Genomic DNA, 16,169 nt, shown 5'->3' on the forward strand with positions numbered 1-16,169 from the left:
GCCTGAGAACTGACTCTTTAGCTCAAGCCAATTGTATTTCTCCTCCTGGTCGATCCCTGATATTTACTTAGGTTGCAGTCATCAGACTAGCATGGGTGAGATTGTGATCGCTCATCAGCTTGCGTGAAAAAGACACACTATGCATTAGGAAGGGTGAGTGCCCACAACTTGCACTGAACAAACTCCTCCGGAGCCATTCCATAATGAAGGAAAGCAATGCTACTGTGGGAAACCATTTCAAGTCACAATCCGAAACTAAAATCCCATCCAGAAAAAAGAAACCATAAAAATCTAATTGTAGGACAGGATTTTGACTCTAACTACAGGGAATTACCTAACAGAAGCTTTGATCTCTGCATAGGCATTTTGTTTAATTACAGAAGAGACGGCTACTATATCCAGTGAGAATGTGACATCGCATGAAATAAGGTAGCCATAGCGTAGAGCCACAACTAAAATTCTACAACAGCACAGCTACAGCGGCACCACCATAGAACTTCAGTGTAGACCGGGGGTGGACAATAAGCAGCGCAGGGCTAGACACGGTTCGCTGTGGTTCGCAGGTGGCCAGCACTTTATTTACCTGTGCGTCTGCAGGTACATCCGCTGGCAGCTTCCATTGGCCATGGATCGTCATTCCTGACCAATAGAAGCTGCAGAAAGTGGCGTGGCCAGGGACAGTGCTTCCTGCTGCTCCTATAGGCCGGGAATGGTGATCTGCAGGTGTGCGGTGAGCAGCATACACAGGTAAATAATACGTATTCTATGTAGCTGGAGTTGCGTACTTTAAGCCAAGCTCCCAGATCCAGTGTAGACCCTGCCTAAGTCACTAGACTTACTTGATTACACAGTAAATGACACAGGGCCACACTTCAATGACCAAATTTACAAGAAGTGAATTGTGGTTTCTCTATAGCTTTCTTCCAGTTTTGTTAGTTGAAATAACATGTTGCCAACAAGCTAATGCTATTTAACACTGAAGACGATCTGGAATCCTGCTGACTTCTTTTCACTTTTGGGTGCATGCCAAAGATAAGACTAGGTGTTCTTATATTAAAAATAACGTTCACATTTGAACTTCAAAGACCGGTTGCTGACTTCTGCCTATGAAATTTTCAGTGGAGTCTTCAGATATAATAATGTTACTCCTTTTACTCCGTCTGGGATTTAGGCTTTCTGGGTAAATTCATGCCGATCTCCGGTTTGGGTTTTAGTGATTTTACCCACCTTTGTTTTGTGTCTTTACCTGTTGTGATTCCCTCCCTTTGGGGCATCTGGTATTGGCCACTGTCAGCAGACAGGATACTGGGCTAGATGTACCTTTGGTCTGACCCAGTATGGCCGTTCTTATGTTCTTTGTGACAGTGCCATGGAATGTGACTGTTCTGAACTGAGAACTGCCCCTGGGGGATTCTGAATATGTGTCATGTGGATTTTATGTGGCTCTGGCAAAACCAAATGGGTGATTCAAAGTCCACTGGAATCATTGACGACCTGGGCTTTGGAGCAAGCCCTTACACATTGGAATTTACCAGTTTAGGAATGATGCAGTTTTCAAGTCCAATAAGTCTGTAACCTTCCAGAGATTTCAAGGTCTTGCCCGAAGGAGCAAGAGATTTCAAAAGCTACTCTTAAAACCCCCCACCAAAATCCAAGAAGTAAATGAGACCTTATTGTGGAAGTCCTGGAGTAATCACAAGGAGATTCTGGCCCTCAACTGAAACCATCAACTTTCATGTGATTATTTTATAGTGCTCATAATGTTCACAGCAGATGAATGCAAGCAAGGACTCATTTCTTTTACATTCAAGAAACTGTTTGTGTTGGCAGAAAATGTCTCTTCAAAGCCTATTAATGGTGAATTACAAAATAAGATAAAACAGTAAGTTACTTAAACTGGTAATCAAACCTGTTTACCTTGATGAAAGGAATGGTTAAGGGCAATGAAGGGCGTAGCAACAGATGAGAGACTCACACATTGAGCCCAATACTTCAAACGCTTACTCTGATGAGTAGACAAAACTCAGGATCATTTAGATGGGTATGAACACACCTGGAAGACCCCCAGGGAGCTGACAGACTTAAGTGGGGAGAGGACCGGTTCCATGCTCCCTTAAGGAATGGGGATTCAGGTGGAAGGGGTGGGGCTATGGCAGGCAGCTCTCAGTGCCACCTGGAGCGAACCACGCCGTGGCCCCTCCCCCAGCTGCCCAGAGCAGGCCATGCAGTGCTCCAGTGGTGATCTAAATGGCCCAGGGCAGCAGTGACTGGGACTTCAAAGCCTTTTTGAATCGCCAGGCCCCGGGGCAGTTGCCTCCTTACCTCCCTGCTGCTGATGAGCCCAGAGACCCCTTTTTACCAATTGTTCTTAGTAAGGTTAAACCACAATGTCCAACAAGATAAATCCCCGTTGAGTACAATGGCTTAGGGAAACAGTAGACCTATTTGGTCAGTCTCACCACTCAGACACTGGCAGCCTTATACTGGCTAGCCATAGGCTCGAAATTAGAGTTTCATAGGAACTGCTAAGGAGCAGAAATATTTGGCGCACCTAGATCAGTATTTTGTTGTTTGTCTAACAGGACGTAACTCAACGTGAAGTCATTGTGATGACCAGCAGCCACATATGAAGTTTCATAGTGTAAGGACAGACAGACCTCGGGAGTATCTATTCTGACCTGCAACATCACACAGGCCAGGGTGTTTCACCCCGTCATTCCTGTATCTGCCTGCATAGCTCAGCACATCACTGACTCTGCAAGTCCATTAGCTGGTGCAGTAGTGAGCACGTTTTGCAGGGCGACCTGAGAAGTTTAGATATTAGGGCTCATTTTGGGCCTGGTAGACAACTCTTTATATGATCATTACACCAAATCCTGAGCGTAGGGTTGCCAGGTGTCTGGTATTGAACCAGACAGTCTGGTATTTTTGCCTCCTGTCCAGTAAAAAAATTCAGAGAATACTGGACACCTAAAACGTCTGATATTTTCTGGTTTTTTCCCGGGCAGGAGGCAAAAATCCTGGGTGCTTACCGGGTTCTGCAGGGGAGCTGTCCGGCCCGGTGCAGGGAGGCAAGATGGCAGGCAGCCGCCAGCAGCCAGTTAGGGCCAAAAAGCCTAAAAAATAAAGCATTTCTTAAAGGGCCAGGCTGTTTTTGTTTTGTTTTGTTTTTTGTTGTTTTGTTGTTTTTTGCTTAACAACTCTCGGGGTCTCAGGGTCCTTTTTTGTTTTGCTTTTGTTTGGTATTTTTTCAGAAACCATCTGGCAACCCTACCTGAGAGGTACTGAGGATGTTCAATCCCAATGAATCCAGCAGAGGCTGCAGGGGGGGAAGGGCCTTATGGATTTGGCTCCAGCTTTTTGTAGCAAGTTTCTAATTTACAGTGGGCTTAATCGGGAAAGCCAGACTCCAGTTTTATTGAAGTCAAAGGGGGAAGTGGGGAGTTTACTTAATTAAGGGCTGAATTGGGACTCATGGCCTTGACCCAAAACATGCAAACGTCTTAAAATACAGGGAACCCTCGTCAGTTGCAGCGGATGTGTTCCTGGTACCACCACAAATGGTGAAACCTGCAAATACTGGGAGTGGCAGCTTCCAACTGCCACAGTGAGCTCCCAAACCTGGTCGCTGCCGTGAGCGTCCTGTGGCTCCCAAACTCACTGCAACTTCCAGGATCTGTGGGGAGCCCACCAGGAAGGCCAGGAGCCATGGTGAGTCCCCTGCAGCTCCCAGCCCCAGCAGTGAGCTCCCCAAGGCTGCAATGAGTGCAGGAGTGGGGGGGGGGGGGGCCTGACCGCTGTTGTTATCTGGTAACAGGCCATCCTGAAGCTTTGTGTGCCCCCTACCCCCCATCCATGGGATGGGAGACACCTCAGAATACACAAAGTCATGGAATAGAGATTCTGAATCACAAGGATCTCCAGTAATTGCTTTGACTGCAGAGATTTTCCACCCCACTGAGGTGACCTGAAAAATTCCCATCCACTGAAAAGATCCAGGAATGCATCCTCATCCGTGCTCTCCGGCTCCAAGAGCACCATGCAGGAATATCACGGAGACTGCTCACTTCCCGGGCCAAGAACCCCAACCCAGAGATGTCAGGCAGTGAAATCACAGCTGCCCTTTGATGTATTTTGTTGCGCACAGTTCACATGTGAATTGAAATAGGATTGCTCACCACTTTTGGTTCCCAAAGATTAAAGCCAATGTCTTCATGCTCTCAGCATGAGTATGATACCTGTTCAGGGAGGAAAATCTTAGATCTTGATGAGTCAGATACCACTGTTTCTTTAAAATACTGGTAGTACCTGGCCACCATCCCAGAAAGAAGATTCAGAATAGGATCAAACAAATGAAAACTAAGTATTTGCAAAGGATAGAGGTTTGGTGTAAAGACCCAGGATAGGGCAATGACTATGGGACCAATCCTCTTCCCCATACCCAGGCAAAACTCCCCCAGAGCACTTATCTCCTCTAATAATGTGGGAAAACTGCAGCGGCAACAGGAGTTATTGTTCATGTACCTGTGTCGTTACTTTCCTACCTGTGACATCTTGCCCTAACTTGAACAGCCTCGGGGAGGCTAATTACACTCATCTAAGGGAGACAGTTCCTAATTGCTTGTATGGAGTGAAGCGATCCAGCAAAAGAACACCATTTAAAGAGCTGGTTTGCTTCCCAAGATCCCCAGATATGCCTGTTCAGTACTAACCTGGGAACTCATGCGATGACGCCTCAAAGTAAAGGCTTGGACCCAGTTGCTGTTTACACTGAGACCACATTACACAATTCTGACACACAATGGGGCCTTCTTATTGCTTCAGAATTTGCTTCCACTTTGTGCCAGGCCCCTTTACACAGGAATGACCTTTGTGTAAATGAGAATAAAGCCCAATAGATCTGTTAATATTGGCAGGGCAGTTCTCTATTATTTGTATTTTACATCGGGGACAAGCATCACCTCAGCAGCAGCTTAGTGCTTTGTTACTATTCTTTGTATTGTAGTTGTGCCAGTCACAGATGAGGACCCTATCATGCTAGGCCTGTAACACCAAGCCCTGGCACTTTGAGGCTGAAATTCTGCTGAGCCAGTCATCGCTGGAGAAGTTAGATGATTGTCACCCTGATTGCTACACATTAAGGCCTCGTCCTATTGACACTTCAGATATCGATCTTCCAGAGTTCGATTTAGCAGGTCTAGTAAGGACCAGCTAAATCGAACACTGATGGCGTACCCATCAACCCCAGGTCTCCACTACGTCATGAGGAGTAAGGGAAGTCGATGGAACAAACTCTCTCATCCATAAGATATGTCGACTCCGGCTATGCTATTCTCGTAGCTAGAATTGCGTATCAGCATATTAATTTTTTTTAAAGACTCCCATTTTTAAAGCCAATCTCATAGATTTGGAGTCTTGGCAATTCTGAGCATGCAAGTAAAGCGAAAAAGGTGACTTCGGAAAATAGACAGGGCAGTCCAGAGTAACAGTGCAATAAGCGGCTGTCACTACACACCAGTTACCTACCCATTGTGCAGGCTTTTTAGGGTCACTAATATGAGCATCTCCTAATGGAGATCATGCTCCAGGTGTACACCGGACAGCCACATTTGGGTTCCTCAGGAATACCTGTCATCAGATCAGAATATGGCTCAGGAAAAACCCTTTACTGAGGATCCCAGTGAAGAGTCTCGTTCACATCCCAGAGTGGATGACTAATCCTCACTTTACATTTATGAACAGTCATGACAGGCCCTGGTCCTGCAAAGCGCTCAAGCACATACTTCACTGTAAGCCTGCAACGGTAGTCTCAGGAAGTTTCAGAGTGTGATTAAGTGCTTTGCTGGAATGGGACCATACTTTTTAACGGTTCAACCTTGATGGTTGTTTGCATGCACATCAATTAAAACTCTCAGAGGGGATTGCTCATTATAAAACCTGCTTTTCTTACATTCACCACCCAATTGACATGAAAAGCTAAGTATAAGACACCTCCAGCCCACTCAATTAACCTCATTAGCACTGGCACTACAATTGACAGGTACTTCTCCCACCCCCCTTTTCCTTCTTTTTCTGTTATAAATTGTGAGAGTCCCTCCTTTTTTGCCACTCTGTTCATCTGAGGAAGTGGGTTTTTGTTAGTCTCTAAGGAGCCACAGGACTGCTCATTGGTATCAATTAAAATGTTACATTAAATTTAAAAAAGGGATGTTACGTGGAGGGGAAAGGAGAGAGGGTAAATCAATAGCAAAACATGGTGGCTAGGTGAGAGAGAGATGCTGCAGAAAGACTATCTGGTTCCTAAAATAAAACAATTACCAAACGTCCATGGCTCCCAGAAGGGAAAACGCAAGAGAGCTGTGCTATGTAACTGCGACTTCAGCATTCATAAAGGTTAGTGTGGCCACCGGTCTGTGAGGGCAGGGCTCAGTCAGAGACTTGCTCTATGTTTCGCGCCGAAAGCAGTTAATGACAAATACAAACAAGCAAGACTAGTGAGCGTATTGTGACCTGAGAAATCTTCTCTAGTGTGGAGCATGGAGGAGGCAACCTGTGTTCTAACTAGGGATGTTAAATAGACAGCCGTGTAACCGCTACAAATCTCAGCAGTTACACGACTGTATGCTGCAGGCTCTGAAGTATAAAGCAGAGCCCTCAGAAAAAGCTTCTTCAAGAGCATGGCCGCCAACTGACTCCTGGGGAGGAGGCTTCACTGCCCTTCCTCAGCAAAGCTGCTTCCCTAGGAGCCGGCTGAGTGTAACCAACGTTAGAGTTAACGTATCGGTTCAACAGTTAGCTGGTTGCACTCTCGCATCCTGAGTTCTAACTGTGCTTGTGGTTCAGGCGCAAAGGCCTCTGGGAGGGGCCAGGCATTCATTTTATCAGGCCCCCCCCACCGCATCACAATCACAAGAAATAAGCGCCCTGCCATGGCTCCAGAGTGGTGTAACTGCCCTGACAGTAATGGACATCAGCCTACGTATAATAGGAACCACAGTGCGGAGGGCAGAGGAAGGAGGCAATCAGGAGATGCTATACATCAGGCCCGTGGGCGTGGCCCCCGAAGCTCAGGGCTCCCCACCTCCCCAGCATTGAGGAGTCTGTGCAGTTGTTCCAGTCTCGCTGCTGCAGGGCTGTAACATTTGAGGTCTCCCAGCCAGAGCCTATCTCTGGCACCCCAGCCCCTCGCTTCATGCCCCAGCCCTCTATCCCCACATTACCCAAACCTTCTGCATCCCTGCTTCAGCCCCCATACACCTTCCCAGACACTGCATCCCCTCCTACACACCTCCTCAGGTCACAACCCCCTCTCAGACCTGGCACCCCAGTCTGCTATCCCTGGTCACAACTCAAATCTCTGCACCACGTCCTGCACTCCTGCCCCCGGTCACAACCCCTTCTCAGGCCCTGCACCCCCCTCCTCATCCCAGTCCGTTGCCCCAGGTCACGATCCTCTACTTCACCCAAACTCCCTCCCAGATCCCACACCCCAATCCCTTATCCCAAGCTCCCTTCTGCACCCAACCTCCATCCCAGACCCCTGGACCTCCTCCATTAATATAACAGAAGAGTGACGAGGAGTCCTGTGGCACCTTATAGACTAAATGAAGTGTAGGAGCATAAGCTTTCGTGGGCAAAGACCCACTTCGTCAGATGCATGTAGTGGAAATATCCAGAGGCAGGTATAAATATGCAGGCCAGGATCAGGCTGGAGATGACGAGGTGGATCCAATCAAGGAGAATGAGGCCCACTTCTAGCAGCTGATCTGGAGATGTGAATTCCAAGAGAGCAGAAGCTGCTTTTGTAGTTATCCTATCTGTTGTTAGATATCTCCAGTGATGGACATTCCACAGCCTCCCTGGGCAATTTATTCTAGTATTTAACCACTCTGACAGTTAGGACGTTTTTCATAATGTCCAACCTAAACCTCCCTTGCAGCAATTTAAGCCCATTGCTTCTTGTCCTATCATCAGATATTAAAGAGAATATTTTTTCTCCCTCCTCCTAGTCCCTTTTAGGCACTTGAAAGCTGCTATCATGTCCCTTCTCAGTCTTCTCTTTTCCAAATTAAATACATCCAATTCTTTCACACTTCCCTCATAGGTCATGTTCTCTAGACCTTTCATCATTTTTGTTGCTCTTCTCTGGACCTTCTCCAATTTCTCCACATCTTTCTTCAAATGTGGTGCCCAGAACTGGACACAATACTCCAATTGAGGCCTAATCAGCACACAGTAGAGTGGAAGAATTACTACTCATGTCTTGCTCACAACACTCCTGTTAATGCATCCCAGAATCACATTTGCTTTTTTTTTTTTTGCAACAGTGTCACACTGTTGACTCATCATTAGCTTGTGGTCCACTATAACCCCTAGATCCGTTTCTGAAGTATCCTTCCTAGACAGTCACTTCCCATTCTGTATGTGTGAAACTGTTCCTCCCTAAAGGTATGGCTAGACTGTGAGGACCTATTGGAAAAAGATACACAAAATGCCCTCCACATTTTGCGTATCTTTTTCTGATATTTTTGTTGGAATAGGCTTTTCCAAAATTTGGCCCATTTAGACTGGGCCAAATTTCAGGAAAAACCCATCTTTTGAAAGCCCCCTTCTTCCTTGTGGAACGAGGAATACAGGAGCTTCCAAAAGAACGCATTTGCTCTTCTGCAAAAACAAGCGGAAGGGCAAACATGTTTCCTGGTCACAGTGGAGTTTTTTGGGGATACCTCTGGTATCCCGAAAACCCTCCACAGTTGAGCCGTACCCTTTGGAGTACTTTGCATTTGTCCTTATTAAACTTCATCCTGTTTAGCTCAGACCATTTCACTAGTTTGTCCAGATCATTTTGAATTTTCATCCTATCCTCCAAAGCACTTGTAACCCCTCCCAGCTTGGTATCATCTGCAAACGTAATAAGTGTACTCTCTATGCCATCATCTAAATCCTTGATGAAGATATCGAACAGAACTGGTCCTAAAACAGAACCCTGCGGAACCCCACTTGTTATGCCCTCCCAGCATGACTGTAAGGGTGTGTCTAAACTACATGGCTCCATCAACGGAGCAATGTAGATTAGGCTGATCGGCAGAGGGAAATGAAGCCGCGATTTAAATAATTTAAATAATCGCGGCTTCATTTAAATTTAAATGGCTGCTGCGCTCTGCCGACCAGCTGATGATCAGCTGTTTGTCGGCAGATCGGAGCAGTCTGGACACTCCCGCGCTGACCTGAAAGTCCTTTGTTGACCTCCCCCTTATGCCTCGTGGGATGAGGTTTACCGGGGAGGTCGACAAAGGGCTTTAAGGTTGACAGGGGAGTGTCCAGACTGCCCCGATCTGCCGACAAACAGCTGATCAGCAGAGCGCGGCAGCCATTTAAATTTAAATGAAGCCGCAATTATTTAAATCGCGGCTTCATTTCCCTTTGCCAAATAAACAAATCTACTTGGCTCCGTCGACGGAGCCATGTAGTCTAGATGTACCCTAATTGCTGTCTACTAACTGGAAATCCACAGACAGAGCATCCCTAAGAACTCCTCATGGGAAAGCACATTTGAGGATCCTAGAGAGAGTGGCGTAGAGCCCCCGAGTCACTCAAGATCACATGTATGTCTCCAAAAGCAGAATCTCTTTCCGAGCAAGATTCCAGATGTGCTGCCCTCAGCAGGCTGGATCCAAAGCGGTACTGAGCTCCCTTTCTCTCACTGATGGCAGGAAGAGCCGGGGTTCAGCAATGCTGAGGAGCAGGCAGTGCTTGGGTGGTTGGAATGATTTCTACCTCCCGGCTATTATTTTAAACATGTTTCCAAGAGTTATTTTATCCTCACTAGCAGCTGTGACCCTTCAGTTCTTACATCCCCTCTTCTTCCTTGATAAGCCCCAGGGGCCAGGCCTGTGAGTCCAGAAAGTCAGACTTGACCTTTTTCCTCTGGAGGACAGACTGACAAGAGTGTTGAAAGTAAGGCTGCTCGGAAAGAAACCTGGTGATGGCACATAGGCTACGATCCCCCCGACCCCATGGAATTTGCGAATCAAATGTTCTATGATTGAAAACTCTATTGTCGGAAACACACGAGAACCCTGGTCAACATTCTCAAATGCGGGGCCTTACAGTTAGAGCCTCAAAGCTATTGGCAAGCATCTCAGGTGCTTAAGCAACACACAGACACAGCAGAGAAGTGAAGCGACTGGCCAAGGTCACCTAGCAGGCAAGCGAAAGATGGGGAAACAGAACTCAGCTTTCCTGCAACCAGCAGGGATTATCAGAAGCACTCAGCACTAGCTAACGGCTCCCAATGATGTCAATGAAAAGCTCTTCCAGAGACTTCCATGGGAACAGAGTTAAGCCAATGCTCAATACGTTTGAAAATCCCATCCCTCGTTCCGGTGTCCTAGTCACTGGGCCATGCTGCTTCCTGAGAGCCTTTGGCTGTGTCTAGACTGGCAAGTTTTTCCGCGAAATCATCTGATTTTGCGGAAAAACTTGCCAGCTGTCTACACTGGCCGCTTAAATTTCCGGAAAAGCACTGATGATCTCCTGTGAAATCATCAGTGCTTTTCCGGAAATACTATGCTGCTCCCGTTCGGGCAAAAGTCTTTTGCGTGAAAGGGCCAGTGTAGACAGCATAGTAGTGTTTTCTGCAAAAAAGCCCTGATCGTGAAAATGGTGATCAGGGCTTTTTTGCAGAAAACCGCGTCTAGATTGGCCACGGACGCTTTTCCGCAAAAAGTGCTTTTGTGGAAAAGCATCCTGCCAATCTAGACGTGCTTTTCTGAAAATGCTTTTAACAGAAAACTTTTCCGTTAAAAGCATTTTCGGAAATTCATGCCAGTGTAGACGTAGCCTTTCAGTTTAGACCCCTTAGCTTGACCAAAATGATGAACCCTGCTCTAAAACAGAACAAACTCAGGCACAGGTACCCTGGTGGCCACTCTGTTCATAGTAATCACAGCTGAAATGCGAGATAGCATCCGTTTAGTGTGGATGCTATCTTTCAAAAAAGCAGATCGCTTTTTCGATGCGTGTTGGCAGTGTGGACACTCTCTTTCGGAGGAAGTTTTTCCAGAAGATCTCTTCCAGAAAAGCTTCTTCCGAAAGAAGCCTGCAGTCTAGACATAGACCCTGTGTTAGATGATACAGTGGGAATTCTGTTGATGCTAGATTCCACTGTTGCCTCCAGACGTGGAGCTGATGTTTACTGTTGCCATTGGAGATGGTCTTGAATTCCCTCCTGGCTGAACAGTCTCAGTCTTGGAGGGCATCAGCAATTGGTCCCTGGATTGAGAGCTGACTTTTGCAAAGAGCCTTCATCTCTATAAAGGCCAAAGCAAACCTTGGCATATGGTGGTGCTGGAAATCGAGATGCAAAACTGGCAGTTTGGACTCACCCATGAGCAGAAGAACATGGGGATGATTTTGACACCCGCTCTGTCTTTCAAAGGACACAATGGAAGGGGTTTAGGCACCTCCTACCATTTATCAGCTCAAACGTTACCTACGCTAGCCTGAGTCCAATACCAAGATGTAGTTTGTGCTCTTGTCAGTTCAAGCTTAGAAAACAGTTGCAGGAATCCAGTCATGCTCATTGTCAGCCCATGTAGCTCTTTGATCAGACTCTGGTTTCCCCTCTTCCTTCCTATCATTTGCTTGTATCTTGCATCATCTCTTAAATTAGACAGCAAGCTCTCCAAGCTGGGTGTATCGCATCTCTGTGGTTTTGTACTGCCTAGCATCACGAGGCTCCAATCCCGACTGGGCCTTTGTGTGCTACTGCAAGATAAACATTTTAAAAGCCCAATATTATGGTCCTACAGGTTATCCCTGAGGAAGAACCAGCCATTGAAGTTGCATGTGTTTAAGCTTTGTCCCTTACTCATCTCCACCAGTTTGCACTGGCTCTGACATCCGCCCCAGCTAATGACTCCTCCACCAGGCACGGCACTGCATCAGCTGCATAGCACTTCTCTTTGCAACCTTTTGACACCTGCGTTGTGTGTCATGATTTTGGAACTCTCCTCTCGGACTCAGCAATCTGGCTTTGTGATACTCATACAATTCCAGCTTTTGACGTTTTAACCTCAACGATTGTTTGTTTCGCTTGGCACTTCCACTGCATCTGGACTGGAAAGGCTCCTGCGCTTGTGACTAGCTGCTTCCCACCTGAGAGTCCAAGTGCGGTTGGGCATGTCTCTCCCAGCTCCCGAGATCACCCACACCTCCTGGCCGGGTGTCAGAGGAAAGAGCAGAGCCTAAAAAACCTACTTATCCATTTTAGTTTGTTATTCATTGGCAGCCTAATGAAACATCTATGCTTATACTGCTAAATACAAATTGCCTCAGGACAGATCTACACTGCATGGGGGAGGGGGAAGGAAGGTCAGCTTACAGTAAATAATGTAGCTGGAGTCGACGTACCGTAAGCCAAGCTTGGCACCATCTCCACAACAGGAGGGTGATGGAAGAAATGCTCCCATGGACTTCCCTTACTCCTTGCAGCAGTGAGGAGTGTTGGTGCCAATGTGGGTGCCCTCAGCATTCGATTTAGCCGGTCTTTACTAGACCAGCTAAATTGAACCCTGAAAGATCGATCGCCAGAGTGGTCTGAGGCCACTTCTCCTCTGGCAAGTGGAGAAGTGGCCTCAGACACGATTTGCACTGTGCTGACATGGCTTCTTCTAAAACATGAACTACCGCAGGGGCATCATGGAGATTAACAGCCAGTGCCTACAGGCAGGAAGGTTGTACAGCTAATGTTACTGGTGGTAGCCACACCGATTCACAGTGCCTCACAAATGAGCGTAAAGGAGGCAAGACAGAGGGAGGGACAAAGGAGGAGAGGCTGAGGGATTTGGGCTTATTTAGTCTGAAGAAGAGAAGAGTGAAGGAGGATTTATTAGTAGCCTTCAACTTCCTGAAGGGAGGCTCCAAAGAGGATGGAGTGAGGCTGTTCACAGTAGTGAACGAAGGCAGAACAAGGAGCTTTTGTCTCACGTTACAGTGGGGAGGGTCTAGGTTGGATATTAGGACAAACTACTTCACCAGGAAGGTGGTGAAGCACTGGAATGGGTTCCCTAGGGAGGTGGTGGAATTGCCATCCCTAGAGGTTTTTAAGTCCCAGCTTGACAAAGCCCTGGCTGGGATGATTGAGTTGGGGTTCGTCCTGCTTTGGGCAGGGAATTGGACTCGACTCCTAAGGTCTTTTTCAGCCCTAGAATTCTATGGCCTTTAACAATCACCATATTCCAGGCCTCAGGCCCGACTTTCCTCTGCCTTACACTCTGTGCCTAATTTATGCCCACCCAAAGTCTTTCCCATCTGGTGGTGTTTCACATCCCCTTCCAGAAGCAACGCACAGCATACAAGGCAGTGCAGAATTAGGCCCTACGACTTCTCCACCACAATGAACTGCCTGCTACTCACCATACCTCGATGACTGGAGCCAGTCTTACCAGGCTGGGAACCTGAGATCCCAGGGAGACTTAGAGCACCAACCATGAATTCATGCCACATAAGCTACTATGATTTTGTACCATTGATGCAAAAGCCTTCTCCACTGCTGCTCTTCTAGCCAGAGACGCCTTCCCACCTCGCTCTTCTTCATTCAATTTGCCAGTTATCTTGTAAGATCAGCTGAAACTATGTTTTTTCTTCCTTGGATGTCCATTAATATCTCTACTATCTCAAAGCTGGTAGACATTTTTCCACACAAAAATTATTTTGGATATAAAAAATAGCTTTTAAAGATGCAAAATTTCACATTTTGTGATGTAAAACCACAAAAGGTTACGCTGATACTTGACAGGTGCCCCCCTTTTCCTCTTTGTTTTCCTTTTTCCATTTCACCACTGGAAAACTGAGGAAAAGAGGGAGAGAAGGCAGAAGGGACCAGGAACCATTGGGATTTCTGGTTTTGGTAGGAAAAAGTTTGACCATTTCTTAACTTTTCATAAAACATGCTGTCAATATATGGAGCTGTTCTCTCTCTTTCTCTCTCTCTCTCTTGCACTTCCCACAGCAACTCATGAACACTGCATGCAGGACACTAAGGAAAATAAACTGTATTTAGAAATATAGTAAGAATGAAACTTTCTTCAAGTTAAGGAATTAGATGGATTGACCCAAGCCCAGCTCCAATACCTTGAGCCAGTTCTCCCTGAGTCAGTGGAAAAGCTTCTATTTTTTTCAGGAATTGGATCAGGCCCTAAATACAATTTTGTCGGGCATATTTCTGACGACTTTGCTTTGTAGTTTTTAAATCAGTTTTTGGCTAGGTTCCAAACTAGCCTCAACGGTTTCTGTTTGTCAGAGACAATTCCCCACTGGCTTTTTGACCTGAAACAGATTGAATTTCAGCACTCCAAGCTATTTGAACTCAGATCTTGTACGTGTTGCTTGCAATTACTGTAAGGGATCTTGGGGACTTTTGACATGAAATCTTCTGGCTCTAAATCAGCATTTGCACGCTGCCTTTTTACTTCTTTTTCTTTTTTTGGCCTCGAGGTGGAATGTATTTTCTTTGGATCAGAAAGAGCCGTCTGCTAGCATTAGAAGGTCTAATACATGGTTATTAAATCATTTAACATAAGATAATAAGCTGCTACAGAAAACTTAGGTGACATGTTCACTGATTCAAAACAGACATTGTGTACATAGATCCACGTGCTGCACTCAGGTTATATATCCCCACTCACCATCTATGTTCATGTCCCTCGCGTTATCTTAGGTGAAAGTTTACTCTGCAAAAAAGTCATAAAAAGATTGAAATGCCTGCCAAGATCTAGAACACATGGCAATTGAAACACAGGGGTGCAGCACTGGTTAGTGGCTAGAAACACTTCATATTTTTGGTGACATGTTTTTTTCCTCCTTTACTATAAATATTTCAATACTTTGTAGCTGTTTACCTGTTCTGAGAGAAGAGATTCTCTGAATTTCAAGCTCTGTTTGCCACTTCCTCCAAGATGCAATTCATAACCCAGGGAAAATTAGTTTGATTACTGTGTTGGATAGGGCCAGAAGAGGAAAAAACCTTCAGCAGTTTTGTAACTAATTTTGCTCTATTTTATTGTTCCCAATTTTTATGGCTGCCTGACTTTGCAGCCCAATTTTTTATCTTTTCCTCGTGTACTGCCTCTGGAAAACGCTAACAGGAAATGTCTGATTGCTGAGTTACCAACAAGCCAGTTATTTTCTCCTCGGTATTAAAGAGACAATGTGTTCCTGCAATGGTGGGCATTTGTTTTAGAACACTTTTGGTGGTATATGCAGCTATGAAATCAGAATATTATTTCCCTTTTTGTACTGCACTGCCACATTCCCAACAATTCACTGTGCATTCAGAGTTCTCAGAGTTGTGCAGCTTGTTAGAGAGGAAATGCACACACTGTGCTCTCACTCATGAAGAATTTACTTTTGTTCTGAACAGGGCTATCAAGCAATTATGAAAATTGATAATGATTAATAGCACCATTAAACAATAATAGAATATCATTGATGTCAATATTTTGGGTGTTTTCTACATTTTCAAATATATGGATTTAAATTAAACATAGTGCTCACTTTTTATTTATTTTCAATTACAAACGTTTGCACTGTAAAAAACAAAAGAAACAGTATTTTTTAATTCCTGCATTGCAAGTACTGTAGCACAATCTCTTTACCATGCAAGATGAACTTAGAAATGTAGAATAAAATATAAAATAACTGCACTAAAAATAATACAATGAAAACTTTAGAGCTTGCAAGTTCACTGAGTCCTACTTCTTATTCAGACAATCATTAAGACAAACAAGTTTATTTACATTTGCGGTAGATAATGCTTCCCACTTCTTGTTTACAGTCTCACTTGAAAGTGAGCACAGGTGTTTACATCACACTATTATAGCGAGTGTCATAAGCTATATATTTGCCAGATGCACTAAGGATTCATTTGTCTCTTCATGCCTCACCCACCATTCCAGACAATATGCATCCATGGTGATGACAGGTTCTACTTGGTAATGGTCCAAAGCAGTGCGGACCAGCACATGTTCACCATCTGAATCAGATGCCACCAGCATCTTTTTTGGTGGTTTGGATTCTGTAGTATCCATATTGGAATGTTGCTCTTTAAAGACTTCTAAAATAATTCTCCACAACTCTTCCTTCTAAAATTTTGGAAGGCATGGCAG

General features: G+C 45.5%; 2 long non-coding RNA genes across 7 annotated transcripts in view; one reads left to right on the plus strand and one right to left on the minus strand.

Moving 5' to 3' along the window:
- LOC112546137 (uncharacterized) overlaps nt 1-16,169 on the plus strand; it is a 273,950-nt gene that overhangs the window by 113,418 nt on the left and 144,363 nt on the right. The window lies entirely within an intron of this gene.
- LOC102461078 (uncharacterized) overlaps nt 1-16,169 on the minus strand; it is a 38,449-nt gene that overhangs the window by 13,183 nt on the left and 9,097 nt on the right. For all 3 annotated transcript variants that reach the window (XR_012896890.1, XR_003089768.2, XR_012896889.1), the window contains one exon: nt 14,691-14,735. This is a non-coding gene — a long non-coding RNA (uncharacterized LOC102461078). The remainder of the gene's footprint in view (nt 1-14,690; nt 14,736-16,169) is intronic.

The sequence above is a fragment of the Pelodiscus sinensis genome, chromosome 20 (assembly GCF_049634645.1).
Source record: "Pelodiscus sinensis isolate JC-2024 chromosome 20, ASM4963464v1, whole genome shotgun sequence".
Classification (NCBI taxonomy): domain Eukaryota; kingdom Metazoa; phylum Chordata; order Testudines; family Trionychidae; genus Pelodiscus; species Pelodiscus sinensis.